The sequence below is a fragment of the Lagenorhynchus albirostris genome, chromosome 18 (assembly GCF_949774975.1).
Source record: "Lagenorhynchus albirostris chromosome 18, mLagAlb1.1, whole genome shotgun sequence".
NCBI classification, from domain to species: domain Eukaryota; kingdom Metazoa; phylum Chordata; class Mammalia; order Artiodactyla; family Delphinidae; genus Lagenorhynchus; species Lagenorhynchus albirostris.
In genome coordinates, this window is record NC_083112.1 from 2150495 (window position 1) to 2173443 (window position 22949).

The window sequence follows — 22949 nt, forward strand, 5'->3', positions numbered from 1 at the left end:
TTATTCCTGATTATGTGAACAAAGCTGCAAAATAATGAAATTACGAAATTAAAGAATGGGCAATTAAAAGGTTAGAAGCCTCAGGAATACCAGGCTAAAATCAAGAAGTTTGAGGTCAGCATAGTGTATAGTCAACTGGTCATAAGTAGTAAGTGGGCATCACCCATCTGTTTGTTGTTTATCCAACAAACTGTGACCAAGTGCTGATTAAGAACTAAACGCTTGTGGGAAGAGGACCACATACTCTGTGTGTTTCCACTGGGAGGGACCCGCGTTTGAATAATTACTGACCTCTGTCTCTCCTGCTCCTGTGAAGTGACTTAACCAGCTTGCCTGACTGGATTCTTTTCCTCTTTTCTCTCTTTGCTCTTTTCACCTTTTGAGAACGACTCTGATTATCCGTGGCTGTGACTCTGGGCAAATTCAATCCGGAGGAATAATATCAACCAGCTCACTTGGCCAACAGACGGAAGTCATGCTCGTTAACCCACATTTTATAGAAGCGAAGGTAGTATCTGAGTCTCCATTTGTTGGACTCACTCCGTTCTCAAATGCGTGTGTGGAGCGAGGGAAGGATGATTTTCGTTGCCTGCCCCTCACGCTGCAACAGGTACTAGACTATAGATGACCATGACGTAATCTGGCCTTAAGATATTTTCTAATAGGTAGGATGAAAGAGTGAGTACAGAGAGACAATTCAGACACTGGGGTTTTGAGTCTCAGCTCTACCGTTCACTAGCTGTACGCTTTGGGGGAAAGTTGGTTTAATCTCTTTGAGTTTCGATTTCCTCATATGTAGAGAGTAATGTAAGATCAAAGATAATATTGCTGTGAAAAATTTTATAAACTCTGGTGCTATGTAAACTGTGTCCTAGCTTGTCTTCCTCAAATCAGTCCCCTCCCATCCCTTACCTGCCAAGTCCCTACCCTGATTATTTAGCTGGCCTTCCACAATACTTTCCTTGTCTCCAAACATGGATTGGACCCGTATCCCTGAAATTCACTTCCTAAATGGGGAAGCACCAAAAAGCAATGCCAGTCCCAAATTCTGTTTCTCAGCCGTTACCTGTTGCTGACCTCAGCTGGTTTCACCCAGAGTTTGTCATCGACCAGCTCCAGCCTCTACTCTTTCTGCAATTGGTTGTCCTATACTCCTGCTGTAATTGTTTGTCCTATTTCCCTAGCTCTGTGCTTTTCACATCTTCCTACACTTATTCCTATGTGTATATGCCAATATGTAATAATGTCCATAAGGCAGAATGTTGACAATTTCTTCTTGTCTTTTTAAATCGGCGAATATATGATGGTCGAATCCAACTCCTATAGTATGAGTTAGTTCCAAATAAAAATTTATGACCTTAAAACCTTATAATCCAAGTCACTCTTGGTAAAAGCAGCTGAAACTTCCATTTATAGAACTTATTTCAAAATTTTCCAGATAATGAGGGTTGAAGAGGAAACACCAAAGACTGCCTCAGAATAGCAACAAGGCCCACCTTGGGCAGCTGCAGCCAGTCGGAGGGGGCTTGAAACCTGTCTCAGACCTGAGCTGAGGCTCTGAAACGTGACCAGCTTGCTAACAATAGCGTGTGGTGCTGAGAAATTGCTAAGGGGGGAGAGACACACAGAAGAGAAAAAATAATAATACAGCATGTTATTCATATTATTTGAAGGTACCTATGAGTCATTCGGGAGAAAATTCACCAGAAAACATACAATAGTGCACATGTCAACTCCCACTTGTTAAAAAAATAAAAAACAGTAGTGATTCTCCTATTACTGAAAGGAGGTGCAAATGCAGATATATTTTTAGAATGGAACAACCATTGCTCTCTGAATTAAGACACTTGGGCTCCATCTACATGAGGTCAGTTATGCCACCTTCACTGTGTAATTTGGCCCCGACATCACCTCTGCTTTGCATTGTCAGGCAGGGTGTAAGTGTGGGAGGCTGTTACTGTTGACAGGGTGATAACAATCTCTGAGGTCTAATGTGGAAGAGATTCCATCCTTGACCTTGGTACTGCATCTATCAACCCATAGGGCCAGGTCCTCTAGCCAAGTCGTTTGGTCCGTCCTCAGCAACATGGAGGCTGGTCAAGTGCCCCCCAGAGAGGAGGCCTGCAGCCCTGAGTAGATTCCAAAAGGCATGTGTGGGCTCCACCAAATGGAGGACCCGACAGAGAAGTACCTCTAAATCTCCCAGTACTTCGTCGGTTTGGGAATAGGAGGTTGTATGCCGAGGTACTGTTGTTAAAATAGAATCCAGAAATGACGTTTCTAGGTCTCCTGGGTCTTTGAGTTGGGAGTAGTACGAGTGGCAGTTGAACTCATTTGATTTTCCAAATATGACGGAAGAAAATAAAGGAAAACATTTGTGATTGGGGGCTAGAGAAAGCCTTCTGGAGAAAGAGTTAAAATTCAGAAGACTTCAAGGAAAAGACAGATTTATCAACATCATACATACAAACTTACGGTTGGGGAAAACATCAAAAATGACATTACAACTTAGGAGGCATTCTAGAAGGAAATATTTGGAACCAGACTAGACACGATTCGTGTCCCAAATACACACAAAGCTACTAAAACTCAACAAGCGAAAGATCAACGACTCAGTAGGAAAAAGGTGACAAGATATGAACAAGTAACTAATTCATAAAAGAAAAAAATACAAAATAAGGCATAAAAACAGTAGCTATAATTAGACAGAAGCAAATTAAAACAGTATCATTTTTATATCCCACATTTCCCAAACAAACAAAAAATAAACAAGAGGTAACAGCCCAGCTTGTCAAGGGTGTGGAGAAACAGCGAATATGACAGTGCTGGGGGGGCTGAATTTTGGCCCAGCTTCTTTTGGAAGGTTGTCAGGACATGTTTGAGAAAACAAACAATGAACAAATGCTATTATTCAGCAGCTTCAGTTCTTGACAGTGACCTGCAAAATGCTTACTCATGTGTATAATGATCCGTACACAAGGGTGTCCAATTCATACTGTTTGTAAGGACAAATGGAAACAATCTAGATAAGAATAGAATGATCTATAAACTGTTACAGTGTATCCATACAACGTATTATTATGTAGCCATTGAAAAGGACCATGCAAACGTTTCATGATATTTTTAGTGCAAAAAGCAAGTTACATAGCAAAATGATGCTGTATTGATAAAATAAATCGTGTGTACCTTTCTGTATATGTGCAAATTCAACAGAAAAAGCCTGAAATGTTATCCTCCTAACTTTGATCATGGTAACCTCGACTGGATGAACTGGATGTAATAGCGTCTCTCTCTCCCTGTCTGAATACGTGTAAAATATGAGATATTTTGACAGTCTTCTTGTGTTTCTCGTATTTTCAACAAATTCACCTCAGTTGTGTAAAATACAGTTATTTATAAGTTATCAAACTATGCATTTTTAACAATGTGATTTACAATTATAGTAGCGTAGAAGAAAAATCTAAATAATGATATTTCTAATGTCAGGGTGGCTTGAAAAGGCCATCAGCATGACATGCGATGCTAATGGTTGTGAATGCATTAAATATTCAGTCGACAACCACCAAAATTAATGGGGAATTTCTACTGCCATAATAATAGGCATAATTTACATTTGTGTGTCACAAAATAACCCAGATGGTGTATTATGAGACATTTCAAAGAAGATATTCTGGAATCAGAAGAATCAAATTGAAAAAATTTTTCTCATTTTGCCAATAACAACCATGTTTTTAGTAAAATCGTGTTAAGAAGTTTTAAAAGCATGTTGATGTGTTGTCCCTGTTACTTTTTAAGTAAGCACAGAAACAAAGCTTCACCGTTTACGAGTTCAGAAACACCTGTTTCTGTGCCTCTGTCTTACTTCGTGTAAATGGAGGAAGAGTTCTCAAATGAGAAAGCCAAGGTCGAGAGATGAGAGATAGTCACCAAGGGTGACAGGGCGTGTTGGACTCCTCTGGATTAGAACTTGCCTGCAGCCTGAGTCCTGGGGAGTCGTTGGCCTCCCTGTTCTTGTGCGAGTGGGTAGAGAAATAAGAACAGAGGGAAAGGAATGAAGGAGCTTGAAATGCGTGGCACGTTGTGTTGCTTAAGGGTGTGCGGTGACTAGGGACACGAGTGTGTGATATGAGGAAGGAAGCCGTGCTGGGAAGTCCGGAGGTGATGGGCTGTACAGACACCAGGGAAGCAGCAATGGACCTGAACACCAGCAGAAGATGAGTCTCAGGTTGTCTTAATAGAACTAGCATCCTTGGAGGCACTACAGCAGCAAATTCTTACGAAGTGCGTGAGGTATGCCAGGCTCTGCACTCTGTGCTTTAGATATCACGGCATAAATTAGTTATCGTTATAGGACAGTTAACTACGGCCAAAATCATGCTGTGTAACAAGCACCACTGAACCGCGTGTGCACAGGACAGCAAGCTTTTCCTCACTCCCTGTACTTCAGGCAGGCTGTTCCTGGCTGGCTTGCTGGTGTGTCTGAGAACATGTGGTCTGGCTTGAGCTCAGCTGGGGTCTCCTGCCTCTGCTTCCCTGTCTCTCCTCCTCTTCCTGGTCGAATAGGTCAGCCCTGCCACGTTATTCCCTGGGTGATGGCAGACGTGCAGGACAGGGAGCCTAGCTGCAGAGGAGGTTTCCAGACTTTAGTCACTCATCCCGGGTATAACGTCTCTTTGGAAAAAAAGTCAGGGAGCCAAACCCAAACTCAAGGCTTGTGTAAGCACCCTGACTCACGGAGGGAGGTGGGCTGCGGTGACTGTTCTGAGCCGGGAATCTGCATTTCCGCAAGCGGGCACTAGTGTTACCTCCATAATATAACATCATAATTTGCTCAAGGACACAGGAGTAATGAGCAGAAAAACCAGGGAGACTGTGGGCAGGGGGTTCATGCTCTCAACACTGAGATACACATGGGGACCACTCAGGGGGACAGCACAGGCTGGGGGAGCTAACCGGCCCCGAAAGTGCTATGTGCACAGTGAGGGCCTCCACCTTGCAGACTGGCTGCAGAGGCTGCCCGCCCCCACCCCTGCCAAGTCCCCTCCTCAGTGGCCACGTGGCCACGGGCCTCCAGGCTCTAAGATACTACAGCCCTTCTCCTGCCAATGCAGGAGAAAGCCTTTATGTTCCTGTGAAAAGGCTCCTGTAAAGAGAATCTTAGGGCTCACAGCTCTGAGGAGCTCCTGGGCTGGCCTGGCCATCTGGCTTGCCTGGGGAAGTGGCTTTCTTCACTGACACGTGAAGTCCTGGTAAGCGAGACAAACATAGGCTGCAGCCCAGCTATTCACTGCGACTCGCTTGAGGAATCCTTCCCCCCCTGTGCAAAAGAGGGAGTGGAAATGCGGATGCTGCCTGATTTATGTAATTCATGTTTATATTCACAGTTCATGTAAGAACTCATTTGTTCACACAATAGAGTTTTCAGAGATGAATATATTAACATACAAATACGGTTTATAGTCACAAAGGACTTGAACTTTTGGGTCACGGGTCATTCTGCAGACGGGCAGTGAAAAGAAAATGAATGTTTTCTTTTCTACATTGTGCACGCAAGTGCTTTTCTGGTTTATTCCCTTTTGCTCTCATTTTAAAAGGAGGAAAGAAATTCTCTCACCCCATTTCCTAGTGTTCCAAGTCCGACAGTCTACCTCTTGCCCTATTTTTATCACTTCTTACAGTTTTCAAAGTTATGTTGTTCATCTTTGTTGAAGGCATATTTTACTATTCTTTTCTTATACTTTCATCATCCTATTCAGCTTACCTTATAGCTGCTAGGAATTCTTTTATTGTCATGCGAAAAAGTTTCACATTTAACTCAACTTGACTGAACTTCTAGTAAATGTAAAGGACTGTGTGAGCCTTTCATATATCTTGTACCGTTGAACCTGTAAAATTCTGTGAGATAGATATTACTTTCAAGATGGGCAAAGCGAATCTCATAAAGGGTAGCCCAATTTCTCAAACTCCGATAACCAGGTAATGTTGGAAGAGATGTTTCGGGTGCCCTGGCTGCATCACCGCGGAGCTGCACGTGAGCGACCGCTTACCTCTCCGCGGCGTACCTCACACCACTTTCCTCTTTCCCCGCTAAGTGCCAGGCATAAGGGCTTCATTTCTGCTTCTCTGATGCTCTAAGCTCCTTCTCATCTTGAGGACTTTGTGCCAACTCCCCGCTCTGTCTTCACAACAAGCCGCATGGGTGGGTCTCCTCCTGTCATCCCACGGTCAGTGTCACCACGTCCCAGACTTTTGTCCACTGCAGGGGAGCTGGCCAGCCGCTCTCCCATCTCCCGACTTTACCCCTTGGCACAGCCCTGAGAAGCATCTGCCACACTTGCTGCCTCGTCTTCTGTGTACCAGTCTCCACTCATGAGAATACAAGCCCCGCGAGGACACAGACACTGTCCATTCCCTCTGTGTCCCCAGCTCCTAGAACACCCCCTCTGAGGTCTCCAGCAAGGGTTTGATGAATGAATAGATGATGTCTCTAACTTGCTGAGACAGCTAAATTCCAGGAGGACAACATGGCCTGGTCTTGGCCCTCAGAACGTGGAACCCAGCACCTGGTGTGTCTCTATGCAGAAAAGGGCATGTAGGACTAGAACTAGATCAAGACGGTGAGGCTCGATTTAGCAGCAACTAAAAATAAGCACTGATATGTAAATTGGGATGTTAGCAAATCCATTCCAGATCTTTAAACTAATTTTATACATAGACATAAACTTATAACATGCTGTCTTAAAAAATACCACATAACAAGGACTTAACTACAAAGTAAGTTTGGAAGACTGTGGTGGCCACACTTTGGAGCCTTCTTGAGCTAGGAAAAGATGATTTAGTGAGATGCCTGGGAGAAGCCTTAAAGGAGTCTGTGATAAGGAGGCAGAGAGAGAGAGAACCAAGAGAGCAGAGGCCAGAGACCTCAGGGAGTGGAACGCACATCTCCTCGAGAGTAGGGGCCACTACGTCTGTGACGGGTCGCCCACCTGGTTCCCACCTTATCACCCCCATCGATGGCAAACACACATGTGCTGAGTTGATGAGAGGCTATAGGATTCCAGTCCATCGGATATGGCATGATTCCAATTCCAAACAGTTTATCTCAGGCGTTCAAAGGCCTGGGGCTCCCCAGAGGCAGCTGGAGCTTGTCCTGGGGGAGCCCTAAAGAGCGCCTAACGCTCCATTAGGTGTTTGCTTTGTTTCCTTAGCGGGAGTCGGTGGTGCTAAAGTTGTGTTTTTGAAATCTTAACAGGAATCTAAAGACTAGTGTGAAATTGGTTGTAAGTCTCACCATATACTTTATTAATCAACATTTCAAGAAAAGATATAAAATAGGGGTAATATTTTTATTTAAATATTTGCACTAATCTAATACAAAGGTATTTCGCTTCTATCCTAGTAGTTGTGAGGACTGGAAATCTCTGTGTTTTCTTGCCATTTTTAAAAAACTTAATTTTCCCCAATTATTACAGCTGTGAGAAGCAGAAACACTTGCTATATTTTCACCACCCAAGGAGAACAACTAAATATTTTGATGTTATTTCTTAACAGGTTTCTTTTGCATAATTAACAATCCTTATGATTACATTGCTTATTGAGTTTTCTGTACTGATGGCAAATAAATTTGTACATAAATTTTCACAGTTTTTAAAATTAATGCAAAATATTATTCCGTGTAGGAGGTGATATAATTTACTTAACTACTTGGTCAATATTGAACATAGATTTCCACTTCCCCCTTATTTACATAAAGCTCTTTTATATTTTAGATTATTTGTGATCTGAATATTATATATGTTGTAAATTCAGATTTTGATTTCAGATTATACTCTTATATGCCCCCCAATTTTAAACAGGTAGGGAAATTTGAAGTTTATTGATATCAATTTTTAAACTGTTTTCAAAAGTTTGTGAAAAACGTCGTCTCAGCGACTGGTAAATAAGATTCTTATTTCCTCACACACCCATCAGCATTTAACAGCACCTTTAAAATACAACTTCTACTTTTACAAGTGAAAAAATGTTTCTTCCCCAACTGGAATATCTTTGTTTACATAGTGAGATAAAACATTTTCAAAATGCGTCTTGACCCTTTCCTCCTTTGTTCTTGGTTACTCACTTTCTTGACTATACCATACCCATGTGGTGGTTTCTATGGCCAGCTTCTTTTTCTGCAGTTGGGCTGGAACAAGTTATGAGTCCAGCCTCTTTCAGGAGCTGTGACTCCCTCACATATCTGGGAGTAACTAGTGGCAAAGAAAGATGTGAGCAGTGCAGTCTCACATTGTTAGGTCCGTTGTGCTTAGGCAAAGTCTTACAAGAGTCTTTATTTTTAAAAAAGAGGAGAAATACTCAGAGTTGAAATAATGTGTCCATCTGATGATTAGTATAATTAGAATTCTGAGACTTTGTGTGTGAGGTGCTCATCGACGGAGTGTGGATCGCTAGGGAGGAGGGGCAGCCTGGATGGGACAGTGAGCTTTCCCACCATCACTGACGTGTTCTGCCAACACATTCCAATATGTGCCTTTTCCTCGACTCGTCCAGAGCTGTGCACCAGAGAAGAAAATGCAGCCATGAGTGTCATTACCTTTCACCGTGAGGCCATTGGACCCACTGGCAAAGACACCTTTCGATGATTGTCCGGAACTAGCATGCTTCTTGGAAGAGCAGCTCGGGTGTAATGCTGTTCCCCTCGATCCCTTCATCCACCTCTGAGGGCAGGAGGCCTCTCCTGCAGGCCTCTGCTTTCTGAGCTGCCATTTGCTACACATGGCTCAAATGTACACAGTGTTTGAAAACCGATCCTCTGTCTGAACAAACTTTTGAGAGCTCACGACACAGGCCGTGCACAAAGCTGGAGATGTACCGTGGACCTGGGAGCCGAGGGGTGTTTCCAGATGCTGCCACGGCTTTGCTCCTGCTTTACCCCTCCCCCCCGCCCCCGTGGGACTGTCATCCTGGGAGCCCTCCTTTCACTGACAATTGTCCTGCCTGTAACTTCGTGGTGCTGAGCTGTGGACACCCAAGAAATTAAAACGGTTGAAAGTAAAGCCCATCGGTGTCCCCAACATCATCAGACAGGAAGTTTCCCAAAGCCATTTATGAATATGCTGATCTCTCTACATTAACATCTTCTCCACGTCCTGAGTTTGAAATGTCCCAAGTGCAAGTTCATTTCTCTCAGAACGAGTGTGCATCACGCCAAGGGCCTGTCAGCACCAAGGCTGTCCTGTGAGTGACCCACAGAGAAGGACACTAGGCAGGAGAAGAGCCCTCCTTGCTCAGCGGTCACTGTCATTAACACACCCTCCGGCACCAGCTGGGCTCTCGCCTGACGGGGACCGACGTCTTTATTGGATTGTTGTCATGTAACATCTTATGATGAGTATGGAAGGGAGACTGGGAAATAACACCAGTATAGTGAACTGTTCCTTAGAACAGATACTGTAAATATTCTTCCATCTCTTCCCTGCCTCCTTCTGTCTCCTCAGTGCATAGGTGTTCGTTTAGGACGAGAAGCAGGAACCGTGTTTCGAGGTGAATAGGACTGGTTTGTCCGGACCAACCGACCTGCAAGAACGTTCTTCACAAGCAGGGCCTGAGTGAGATGAGGGAGTGAGCCCGCTTCTGTCCGGACACAGGTAGAGAAAGCAGGCGTCTTTGTTCAACATTTGGATCTTTTGTCCATTATGAATTTTTATGGCAATTTTGAGTTTTAAAAAGACCACATTAAAATATAATGTATCTGATTCCCGAGTTTATTGGCACGACTTAAATCTGGGCTGCAGGTCAATGCCCTGCTCGCCTCACCCTGGGACTCTCCAGAAACACATGCCGGAGAGAGAAAATGAAGAAAACCTCTGCTCAGAAAGTAAACTCATTGGTGAGAAGCTACCAGAGACAAGGAGAGATAAACTCCAATTCTACAAAACCCACCTTGGGTCATGAAGAAGGAACAGCAAGATGAAGGTTCAGTACTTCTGCAAAATCATCGCGTTTATGCTCCTCTGGGACTTTTTAACAAGCCCTGTGCCCATCCCACTTCTGTGCTTTTCAACGGGAAAATAATACATTCTGAAGTAGCACATTCATCACTCATTCAAATTCCTTATCCATTTAAGAGATTCTTTTGAAAAGTGGGATTTACGTTGTTGTTGTTAATCAAAAAGGACATACATTGTCCCTTTAACTAGTATTTTCCAATTGCCTCATTACTTTTCGGAACCCTATCTTGGCTTCTTTGTTTTAGAAACGTCTGCGATTTATCAAACGTGTTTTTCTTCCTAGCTGTGTGAAGTTGGAGGAATAAATTAGGCTTGTTCCTATCCACTCTGCTTAGTTAGTTCTCAGAGGCTTTTCACTGTGTATTTTTATAAGTCTTCACAGTGGATTCAGCTGGTAGTATGATCACCAGGCTTAGGGGTTTTGAATAATTCTATTTCCCAGCGCTCATCTCACCCAACATCGCACCACGCACCTGCTATCACAATTACATCTGAAAGGAGGGATTGCTTGAGGCCTAAGTCTCTGTACTCGGAGTTTTCTTACCTCAGAGAATTTCTGTGAGTAATTACTACACAGGCGTGTCCCTAGTAAAGGAGATAATCAGAGCACCCTCCCTCTCAGCCCCTCGCCCCATCAATACTGTGATTGATACTGTGATACTCTCACATCTGCGCTGCCCTTTTCTGCTGAAGAATTCAGAGCTCTTCCAGTATAATTACCCTTGTGGTCCCCAATGCCACGACTGGGGAAAAGTGGAGGAAACGAAGAGTCTTGCTAGATGAGTTTGTGGGTCCTTTTCCTGCAACCATGCAAGGTGTCTGCTTTTCTTCGGAGCCCATGACTTTCGGCTAGGTTCCCTGCCGTTCCACGTTTAATTTAGAGAAGTCCCATTGGGAAATGTGCAGAAGAGCGCTTCTGAGCTGCTTTCCCAGCAGAGAGGAGGAGACATCTGCCTTTGACCAAGCTCCTGATCGGGTCCGCAGAGGCAGAGATGAAATAAGGTGAAGAGATGATACACTGACAGCAGAACTGAGGTTTTGGATGAAGGAAAGAACAATTAAGCAAAAATCCATACCGCGGCCCTGAGGTTTACACACCCCAGGTCCCCTCTTCTGGCCCGGCCGAGGACGTTCATGAGTCTATCCCCATTCATCATGCCCTCCCTGGCAGCCGCGGATCACAGCGCACGTCACACCCGCACGGAGGAATATCTGCGTCCACCCGGGTCCCCCTGGCAGAGGGCGCATACGTCCCCCCGGGGGTGGGGCACGTCTGTTGGAGCAACTGTGGCTGGGACACTGCACAGGACAGGGGCCTGCGGGTTCCTCTGTCAGCTTGGTCTGCTCTGTGGTTATAAACCTAAGGAATGTCTGAACCTGGAGTTGTCAAAAAGAAGAAGGCTGTTTTTGCTGGAATGTCTGGGATTTTATTCATTTTCCCCAAGATCCCCATTTCAGAAGCTTTACATTTTATGGGTATTTTTTAAACAATAAAATGTTGAGTTTGTAGATGTGGTTCTAAGACATAGAACCCCCTGAGAAGTCTAGATTTGGTTTACCCAGAAAATCCCAGCCAAACGCCTTGAACTTAACCTGAACTCCTCCCCTCTCCCCACAATTGCAACGTTTTCCACTTATAACATCACTACATTATAACTTGGGTCTCTGGCAAGTGTGTCATCCGTGATTAGTAAAACACTGACACAATGACATCATGTCTATAAAATAATCACAAAAAATGCTAACTATTAATGACTAAGTCTCAAAATGGAATTTGAGCAATGCCAGTGACGGCTAGGTTCGCTTTCTGTATACTGATCTAGAGAAATTTAATAGATTTGATACCCACCTTCTCCTCCTGCCTAGTTTCTGCCCTTTGGCCGGTTCTCCACTGGCCTAGCCCCTTCCCTTTCCCAAGGAGTTTTTAGTAAGAAGGCCTGTTGAGTTTCAAAACTACCCAGTTTGCCCTCTGATCTCTATTGGGAGCTTTCACTCATTTCCAGCTAGCAGCACAGCTCTTCTGTGAATCGGGGTCCTGCTTGAGCTTCCAGTCACTCCACGGTTCACGAGCGGCGGGAGAGGCATGGAAATTTGAAAGCACACACGTTGCCCAGATGAAGGCAAACAAAAATCTGTCTTGCCTACTTGGATGGCGGAAGCCAGGAGTGTAGCTCACGAAAGTCGTGGAATGTTAGACGCTGGCAAAGCAGTGGAATGTTAGGGTTTGAATTCACTCCAACACCTCCACCGACTGTCGTGAACATTTTAAAAACACAGTAGGCTTTTAAGCTTAAGCCAGAGTGAATTGTAAAGGAAATACCATCCATGTGGGGAAACTTCCAAAGTGCCCCGCACCATTGCTAACCCCGTGGCTCTGCTCAGCTCACTGTTGCTAGGTCAGCTGTGAATCTGAAAGTCTATATTTTTGGAAGAAATGCATGTGTATTTATTTATTCAGTAAATATTAAGAACACGTTCTCCCGTGTTAGATGTGAGGGTTTTCTTTTCTTTTTTTCTTTTTCTTTTTTAAGCAGTGGTCCAGCATTTAGAGTGTGACACGGAGCCCAAGTTTTGTACAAATATATTTATACACTTAAGGTCTGTCGTGGAGATTTCCTAGCTCACTTGCGTTCACAATAGCTCACTCTTCTGTTTGGGTATAAATTCCCAAAGGGCAGGAGCTCTTGGGATGCGCCGTCCTACTTCCCTGGGGGAGGAGATGCTCAGTAAATGTTTGTTAGAATCATTGAGTGCATTTTGTTCTTGATAATATTTTATTTGAAAAAATAAAGTTTTGACGTTACTGCTCTACATGATGGCTAGAAACGCTTAGGCTGATGTGAACTCAGCTGACTCACCACTGTGATTTCTGAACGTCGAGTTGTGGTCCCGACGCCCAGAGCAGCAACCTGATTATTACTCCACTGCTGGTGACACTTTCCGGACTCCTATGCTAGCTTGCACCCGTGATTCCTGCTGCAGAGTTCTCAAGCCTGCGGTGATTTTCATGAGGCTGGTAGATTGTGAGGCCCCAAATTAAGCACCTAGAAAGAACCCAGACTGGGCAGCCCTTATAACAAGCCCTCCCTGTTCAGCATCAGTAACTTTGCACAAACTCCGTAGGTGACCTTTTTCCTTTCTCTGCTTCCACTTAATCAGATCATGTGACCTCTGGGAGTCTGGTGCTGGGATGTTGACGAGTACATGAAAGCATGAAAACACACACTTTTTTGGGTCCCCGCCTTTGGAGGCATATTAAAATCCTCCTGAATGCTGTTGTCTTTTCCTCATTGAAAATATCAAGTCTGTTTTCTATATAAACAGGCATTTTCTTTTATCTTGCTAATATTGTTTTACATTCCAACCTTATGGCTTAAATATTTTATTTGTCTCAAAATCATTTTTGTAACATGGCCTGATTATTTGAAACAAGTGCGCTCATGTTGGAAAGGAATTGTTAGTGACCTTTCTTTCAACTGAAGAGGAAAACAAACATACAAATCGTTTTTCCCCTGGATGCTTTGCAGTGGTTAGTCATACACACTTTCTCTGGGTTAAGCGTAACCTGAAATTGAAAGAGAAGCATGAAAATGAGCTCTCTGAGTATCCATCCCATACGGCATCGGCACGGAGACGCTGGCCTGGGCCACCAGCTTGAGGAGAAAAAAATGATGTCAGTATTTGGAGACTGGAACAGTAGTGTATTCATTTTATGTCTTTTTAAAAATTGAAGTATAGTTAATTTACAGCGTTGTGTTAGTTTCGAGTGTACAGCAAAGTGATTCAGTTATACATATGCATGTATGCATATATATATATATATATATACATATTCTTTTTCAACTTCTTTTCAATCATAGGTTGTTACAAGATACTGAGTGTTCATTTTATGTTTTACATGAAGGTGAGTCAGAGATCAAAGCATTAGAAGCCTTATGGATGGAAGATTAGGTGATCTGTATTTGCAAATCGGGTTCATTGATTCATGGTAAAGTCACAGAGCAGAAGACATTTGTCTTTGCTGTCACTGGAGTCCTAACCCTCTTATCTTACCCGTCCTGCTTCTTGTATAACTGGAGGTCAGCCCTCCCCCAGGTCCCATTCTGTAAAGATGTCCGCTCGTATCTCTGCCAACTATACTGAAAGCAGAGGTTGGCAGACGTTTTCTGTGAAGGCTGAGCTAGAGCACGGATGTGCGGGCCCTTCCCGCCTCCATGTCTGACTGGAGGGTTTTACTGTAGAGACGACACGTCCCCAGAGGCGGTGCCTTCAGCTGCTTCCTGCAGGCTGAATCGCGGACGGGTAGAGAAGGAAAGCGCTGACGGGGGGTTCTCTGGGGCCTCACCCCGCCCCCAACCGTGGCAGGGGGCAGCCCTGGTGTCCCTCTTCTATTTCTGAACCGGGGGGGGGGTGACTGCTTCCATCCTGGCAACCAGATCCTCCTGGTTTCTGAAAGCAGGCTCTTTGCCCCAACCATTTTTTGGTTATTAGGAATTTCTCTTTGACTCTGGAATAAATTTGATTGTTGTCCCTTATTCTCAGCCAGTGGTGTTAGAAATGTGTACATACTGTGTGTCTTTCCAGCTACACCATGCGAGTCACATTTAAAGTATCAGCCTGGGTCCTCTTTCCTGATCATGTCGTGCTTTTCTGTGCTAGGTGACCCAGACCTGGGAATGGAGTGAAGGCTTTGGACTTATACCCCCACCGCCATCAAGCACTGGTGGGACATTACCTGTAGAGTTGCCGCTATGGTTTTCACGGTAGCGCCGTAGTTCCGCAGATGCAAATGGAATAATAGCAACACATTTTGGAGGAAGAATTCACTCTGAGTTATTTGTTAAGATTTTGTCAAGAGATGTCATTTACCTCAATATTTGGAGAAGTTACAACGACTGGATGCATTTGAAAAGCAGTTTTATCCTCTAAATGGGATGTGCTTGAATAAGGCTGCCATGACCTGTCTCACCATTAGACCCTGGAAACGCCAAGTCCGGATTGAGCATCCCTGGCAGAGTAAGGAGACTGGATAATGTGGACGCCTGGGCCTTGCTGAGCCCCATTGCTCCCTGGGAAAACGTAACATGGTGTTTAGTGTAATTTAGAGATTCCTGCCAAGAATAGAGGCCCCAAGAAAGGAGACTTAGCTAAGCTCACAAGTTAGCGTCAGAGACTGGTCTACACCCTGGGTGCCCTGGGTACGTCTCCACTTGTCCTTCCCCGTTCCCATGCCTCTATATCTGAGTCCTCCATCCCTGATGAAACCCACTCAGCAAAGGCCCTGTCTGTGCACATCTTTGTGTGTCCCCGCAGAACCCAGTGCAGGGTAACGATCGCTGAAACAGCATTTGCTACGGTAGATGATTGGCCCTAGATGTCTCCTGACCTCCAGCGCCTCACATCCTTTGTTGGCTCATGTACCTATGTCTAGGCAAGGCCTCAGGTCTCCTGATTATCTCCCACAATTTTCTCCACAATAGAAACTGTCAAGGTCAGTTATGTGTCATTTAGGTGTTTCAATCTTTGCACAGAAAAGTTATTTTCTTCTTGCCATCCTGGAAGAATTTCACAAGAATTTCAGAGACTGACTAAATGATTGCAGAATTTCTGCATTTCCGCCAAATTGTGTTTAACAATAACAACAGAGATAGATAGCATTAGCCCAAAAGTCGTGCCGAAGTAGGTTCAGGCGAGAACAAAGCAGGACCCGTGTGCGTTGGCCGCCTGACGCGGGTCTCACGACCCCGCTCTGCTGCCAGCAGGGATGACCCCGAGAAGGCCCTGGCAAGGCTGCCGCATGCTTATTTGTTTTGGGGCTTTGATACTATGTTGGCCGTGATGTGATCTTTGTTACACAGAGAGATGTAAAACGCAGATTGTTTTCAGAAGCCGTTGCCAATGACGGACGGTATTTATTTCAGTGGCACCGGAGAAATGAGCATCCCACATCATTCCATTCTTGCTCACTTTTCCATGAGCAACTTGCTCCGTAAAGAGGACGTGTTTGGACTCAGTGGACCTCATTGTATAACCCCAGGTTCATGAGGGATGTCTCGGCAGGCTGGGGGAGAATTGTCGTGTCTTTAGGACAACTAACTGTGCTTCAGTTCTTGATTTAGCTCTTACTGTAGATGAAGGCCCAGGCACTTTCTTTTGTGATGAAATATTCAACAGAGCAGCATTCACAAGTTGTTCTGAGGCCTTTCTGCTTAGGTCAACCAAGTATGATGGTTTCTCTGGTTGTAGGGGGGGATTTATGTATAAGTGTGTTTGTAAATAAGAGCTATAAAGACATCTGGTTTTGTAAAAACATGCAGGGATGACCTTATCAAAGCCAGAGAGCAGACTGCTTGTGTACCATCATCAGAACTATTTCCTCAAGGAATTTTTCCCAAGAGAGTCAGAGAAGTTGCATTTTGGAGGTGTTTTAATGAAAAGCCTCCTGGGAACATCACGGGTGGTGGGTCACTCCCAATTTCATGGGCTTTCCCTTCTTTAGACCACACCTAGGTTTACCGTTGAGTTTACATCATTGCACTGGGGAGTTACAAGTTAAGGAGGGGGGGGGAAGGGCAGTTGTTCAGGAGCACAGGGTACAATCACCCTTCTGGTGGGGGAGGAAGGAGGGGGACCAGGGGAAAGGGTGGAGGTGAGGAGAGGAGTGCAGAGGGGGTGATGTGCACATGTCCTGACCCTAGGTCTCCAGACAATGGGAAGCTGTGTTCTAGGGATTGAAAACTGGCGAAGGATTTTGGAGCACTTTGAGTTTGAGGGCTTTTCAATGGAGCACGTGCTCTCCGGTCGCACAGACTTTGGTGTTTCCACAGCCTCATGCCTGGGCTGGAGCTCTTGGGTTTCGGAACTAAAATCCACCATGCCTGATCTATGTGTAGAGCAGCAGCCCTCCAGAAGATTGTTTCTTCTTCGCTTTAATTTCTAGAGCATGCTGATCTATGTTTCTGCAGGGGATCAAGAATTGGGCTTTTATTTCGTCAGAAAAGGAAAAGAAATCCACTGGTTTCTTTCATATATTTTCTAATTTGAGCATGAATTGCGTACCAAGCGTTGTCTTTATTACAACCAGTCTTATTAAGAAAGCCGTCTTTGGCATCCTCTATTTCTCCCCCCACCCCACCCTAATCATTCCACAACCTGCTGGGGTTCGGCTTCTTTTCCTTATCACCCCATCCACACAGTCCTAAACATTAATAGTCTTCATCTTACCGAATTTAGTGGGTTGTTTTCCAATCTTCCTCTTATTTGACCTCTCAGCAATGTGATCCTTGATCAGTCTCCAAATCTTCTGAAGTGTTTGTCCCTTCTGTGACGGTATCACCTGCTGACCTTCCACATCTCCACTCACTCATCATTTTCCTTTATTTTCTCATCCTCTTCTTCTGGTCATTAAACTTTAGAATTCCTTATGACTCAGTCCTGGGCATTCTTTACTTCTTTATATACACATTTTGGGGCCTCATAAACCCAGACTTGTTTCCCAGGTTTTAATATCCAGTCCCGACCAGTCATGAGCTCCAGTCCCACATCCCCACTGTGTACTCAAGATTTCTTCTTGAACATCTCGAGGACATCATAAACTCAATACGTCAAAGAGAAGAAAATTCAGCCCCACCCATGCAGCCAATACTGTCCCACTGTTCTCAGTTTACTTGTGTCTTTGGATCTAAAGTGAGTTACTTGTAGACAGCATATAGTTTGATCATTTAAAAAAAATCATTCTGACCATCTCAGCTTTTTAATTGGAGAGTTTAATCCATTTATATTTAATGTAATTACTGATAATCCTTTCCAACATAAGGTCTTTGCACCTTACTAGTTCCTCTACCTGAAACGTCCTCTCTTTCTCCTGCCACAAAACAAAACAAAAAAGCTCGTTACCTAGTTAATGCCTATTATGTCTTCAGATCTTGGCTCAAATATCTCCTCTTCAGGAAAGCCCTTGTGGATAACCAGTCTAGTTCAGAGCCCTTTGCCGTCTGCCTATTTATGACATCTTTCCTTTTCTTTAGAGTCCTTATGATACTTTTTACTTGTACATTTATGGATGAAATGATTTGATTAAGGATGCATACATGATTCAATAGACTATTGGCTTTTTAAAAGGAAGGCTTGCCTTGTATTTGCTGCCTGTTGTTTACTCCCTGTCTAGTGCTGTCAGATTTTTGTTTATTGAAGAAATGAACGCGAAAATGACCTGTCAAGAAGTTTTAACTATTGTCTCCTTTAATCATTCATCATTTTAGGCAGGTAATATTTTCTGCAATTTAGAGTTGGGGAAAATGAGGTTCAGAAAGTTTAAGTGGCTTGTCTAAATTAAAACAACTACTCATGGTAGTGTCACGATTCAAAACAAAGTTTCTCTTACTATAAATCTACACTTTCAACCAAACTGTTACACTACTGCACCCAATTCCAGATGAATCTGTACCACATTCAAGGAAAGCTCTTAGTGGAAGGAGCTAAGTCATGTAGCAAAGAAGAGTTTGTGATCCATGATAGAAATGCATGATGAGCTATGAAGGGGGCACACTCAATCCACTCAGGGTGACAGCTTCATGTAGAGTGAAGGCTATGAACATTTCCCAAAGTCTTCAGTGAAGGAAGGAAATGGCCCAGAGGTTGGTGAATGACATTCACAAGAAGGGGAAAGGGGATGTTAGAGTCAAGTGGTACGGAACCCCAAACAGAGTGATGAAAACATCCTAGAAAGCAAAGATAATGCTCCCCTGACCTCTTCTTCAAATACTAAGGTGTGAGAGAGTAAACTGCTGGGAGGGGTTAGGGAAAATGATTTCCTTAGAGGAAGACTGATTTCAGTGAAGCCAAGGAGAAGAAGGAAAGCTCTAGGAAGAGGGTGTCCATTGTTGGGTCTTGAAAGGCAGTTCCCAAAGGTGCGTTAGAAACGTGTGGGACATGGGTGAGGACTAGAGGTCCGGGTGAGGTGCCAGGAAGTAAAGACATGATGGGAATTGACTGATGAAGAGAAATTAGAGCCCTAATGGATTTGGTCCTGATGGTCTGTTTGAGTTTGTGGTCTGGATGCAGAGTAGTGTCCAGACGACTTGGCTTATTTGCCTTGGGGATGATGGACGTTCTGGTAGCTGCAGTCTGAGTTCACGGGTCCTAGGGACGTGGAATAAGACAGCAGAGCCTGGGTGCTGCTGAGCCTGTGGGTGCGGAAGCACTCAAATGGTGAGAAGGTATGACAACTGGACTGACTGCAGCCCTACACGTGTTTTAAGTGTATTTAAGTCTCAAGTATTCATAGCTAATGCACAGAATTTTTTAACATTTCTTTTTCCTATTGCTACGGTTCTCATACTCTTGAGAAACATGAGGCTGGTGAGACTAGTGTAAATTCACTTTTGTAAAGACCCGTGTGGGGAAATGGGGTGCTGCAGAAGAGTGAATGCAGTCCTCAAGATAAATGGCTGGCGATGAGCAAGGAAGGCCTGGGAGAGAGGAATTCAGGAAGGCAGGGCTGGGAGAGCTGAGGGAAGATCAGGGGGTGGGGGTTCAGTACAGAGAGAATTTCACTCGAGTTCTGTGAAGAAGGCAGATGAATTAGCGAACAAGCTCTCTTTCGTTTGTGTATTCTAATCCTCTTTTGGTGAACGGATATACTTTCCTTACTACATCCGTATTTCAAAGTGTGACTTGGGGGTGGTGGTGGTGAGATGACTTGGGAGATTGGGATTGACATATATACACTAATATGTATAAAATAGATAAATAATAAGAACCTGCTGTCTAAAAAATAAATAAAATAAAGTAAAATAAATTTTTTAAAAAAGAACCTGCTGTATAAAAAATAAATTAAATTAAAAAAAAATTGACGTGGAATCTTAATGAACAACTCCTGTAGTCATCTCCATCCATCCGTCACGTGTAACGGGATTGTTTAGATCAATCCATGACTTGAAGATTTCCAATTGTTCCTACTTTCAAGTTAAACAAACAAACAAAATCTTCCACCTCCCCATCCCTGCCCCCAGAATTCCAGCGGAAAATTTTTATTATAGACATCGATCTCATTTCCTGTCAGGCAGAAGAATAAAGGTAATAGGGTGCTGTTTGGGAAACACATCATGCTTTCCAGTTAAGTTTATGCTATTTAAATTATAAAATCAAAAAGAGAAGTTTATTTAGTCATCGTGTGTGTTGCGTGTAGCTGGTAATTTCTGTCTGTACTTTCTCCTTTCAAAGAATAAATATAATAGTCTCAAGGCATCAGAAAAAAAATTCAATTCACTTTGATTCCTCCCTTGTGGCCCATAATACACACCACACATGGTCATAGAGTGGAAGGAATCTGCATTTCCCTTTCCCACAATAATCTGAAGATAAATTCTCCTATTACTAGGTAACCTTGAAGAATGTTTACCCCTTTAGTCTTATGATCAGCAGAATGGGTTCTAGAATAGTTTAAAATTGAGATCATGTCTACAAATCCAAAGAACCAAATACTGCTGTCAGGGGTTTAGTGGTAAAAGCACTAAAAGAGAAAATGTTACCAGATCCCTTTTCTGACCATGGCAGCCAACTATAAATTCTCTGACCTCTTTTTGGCTTGTTCATTTTCCCCAATGTAATGCATCTTAATCATGTAAAAACTTGTTCCGTGGAAGCCCCCAGTTCTAGGCACAGTGCTTCCTCATTCTCAAATCTCGTGATAAGATAAACACCACCCTGTTGAAAAGATCCCCATAAAGGAGAGTAGCTCTACTCTTTGATTGTACAGGACATGATTATAAGTATATTTAAATAGGGCTAGAGTGAAGTTAATTTTTACCTAAGTCAGATAGCTTTTGACACACATAGAGCAAGTGTTTTTGAGCTGTGAAAAAAACATTCCTGGAAGAAAGTGCAGGTCTGGCTAATTTTTGCTGATGTAATAAAGAGACAAGACTGGAAATTTAACATTGAAGACTGCATCAAAAATCATGAGTATTCAAATGTTTCTCAGTCTGAAAAGTTGCAAAGCCAAAGCTTTAATTCTTTCCAATTAAAACAGTAATTAGTAACAGCTTAATTTATTATTTATGCATTAGACCCTGTCAGATTGGGGGGGAATAAACAGTATCCACGCAAACCATTTGAAAAGGCAAAATAACGCATTTCGTTTTGTTCCTTTTCCACCAAGATTTTATTATCAATGTCTGTTATCTCTAGTTGACTTGTTCAGATTCAGACTCCAAGGCCAGTGATCTAAGTTTATTGACTGTTAGTCCTGCTGCAGTATTCCAAGACTTCTTGATGCTGCCCTAGAAGGTGGACACCAGATGTTAGCAATGAACTGAAAAATTAGCTTACCTGATCCTTAATCATAGTCATGGGGTATATGAACACATTGATCAATGGACCTCAGCCCTCCCTCTGTATTTGATGAAGAGCTACTGTACCTGACACACAGGTGAGATTAATCTTAACCTGGCCGATTTCTTCTCTTCATCTATTCATCTGTAAGGGACCTACATACTCAGATGTATTCATGATCTCCTGAGTCACCGTGTCCTGCGACTCGAACCGTGTTCTCTACGATGAGGCTGGGGTGACCTTGTCATGCACACTCTGATCTTTCTCTAGGGGCTCCCTCTGCCCCCAGTGTTCTCCTGCTTTTCGTTCTCACTCTGCCCTTTGATTCCTTCTGTCTCTGTCCCCACTCTTCCTGTTTTCATCTTCCACCTGTGCCCTCTGAAAGCCCACTTCCATCATGAATTCCTATCCTATGCCACCGTCGTTTCACAGAACTTTCCCTCCATCTCTTAAAGAAACCCTGGCTCTACTCTGCATTTGTTCCTTTTATGCTGTCTCTGAAGCGAAAGTTCCCAGGCTACTCAAAGCCTAGGAGAGGAATTGGTATTCCTTGAACTCCTCAATGTTATTTCCACAGAATTGTTCTTGTGTCTTCATGAAAAACTGCTTTCTTTCCAAGCTCACATGACCCTGCTTTTCCGTCTTTAACCCTCCTGTCTGTTGTGATGCAGTCACCTACGTTTTGGTCGTCCTGCTACAGTTACTGAAGATGCGGGTACCTAGGCCACAATCATCCTTCGTTGCCCACGCTGAGCCATGAGATTGGCCAGGTTCAATATTTACATGGCCAAAGCAGCCGACACCTCAGAGCCCAGCTTCTCAGAAACCATCAGGGTTATTGACCTTCACCTTGGCCTGCTTTCAACCCCCTTCGTTCTTGGATTCCGTGTCAGAAAATCTAAACTCTCCCGTGACTGCTTCCTGTCCTTCTGCCTGATGCTCTGCTGTTCACTGGACTCGCTCATCATCCTTCTGAGGCCTCCAGGTTCCTTATTCATCAATTATCCTTCTCGATCCATCTGTCGTATGTACCTGAGCTCATTCGTTTCCTTCCTTCTCGACTCAGTTCAGCGGACGGCTGAGGGCTTTCTCACGGACCTCTCTTGCATTCGGGCTATTTCCTTGTGTCCCCCTAAGAACACTCATTGGGAAAACGGAGGCCTTCTGACATGAGCTGTGCTCATCTCCCCCTGCTGCCCCCCAGAGGTGGTGAAAGCTACACCCGCTCTTATCTCATTTACCCCTTCCCAGCTCAACACCAGGCCCTCCTCCTGTATTCAAGGCCCCATTCGCTTCTGCTTCTTCTAGGGTCTTGTCCATCAACAAGGCATCTTTTCCCTTGTATGGTTAGTCTTTCCTTTTTACGCTGACTCTTCTTTCTCTGTTCCTGTTTTCAATTAATGATGTCACTTTGCAGAGTCACTCAAGTTCGAGATTGGGCGCTGTTCTGCGTGGTTCTACCTTCTGTGGCCATATCTCCCTCATAGTCATAGCAGCTTACTATTCAATTATAGAGTGACTGCTGTCTGCTGGTACTAAGTGCTGTGCACTGAGTTTTCACTTCGTCTTCACAGCAGTTCTAAGAACTTGATATTACACTTGTCATCA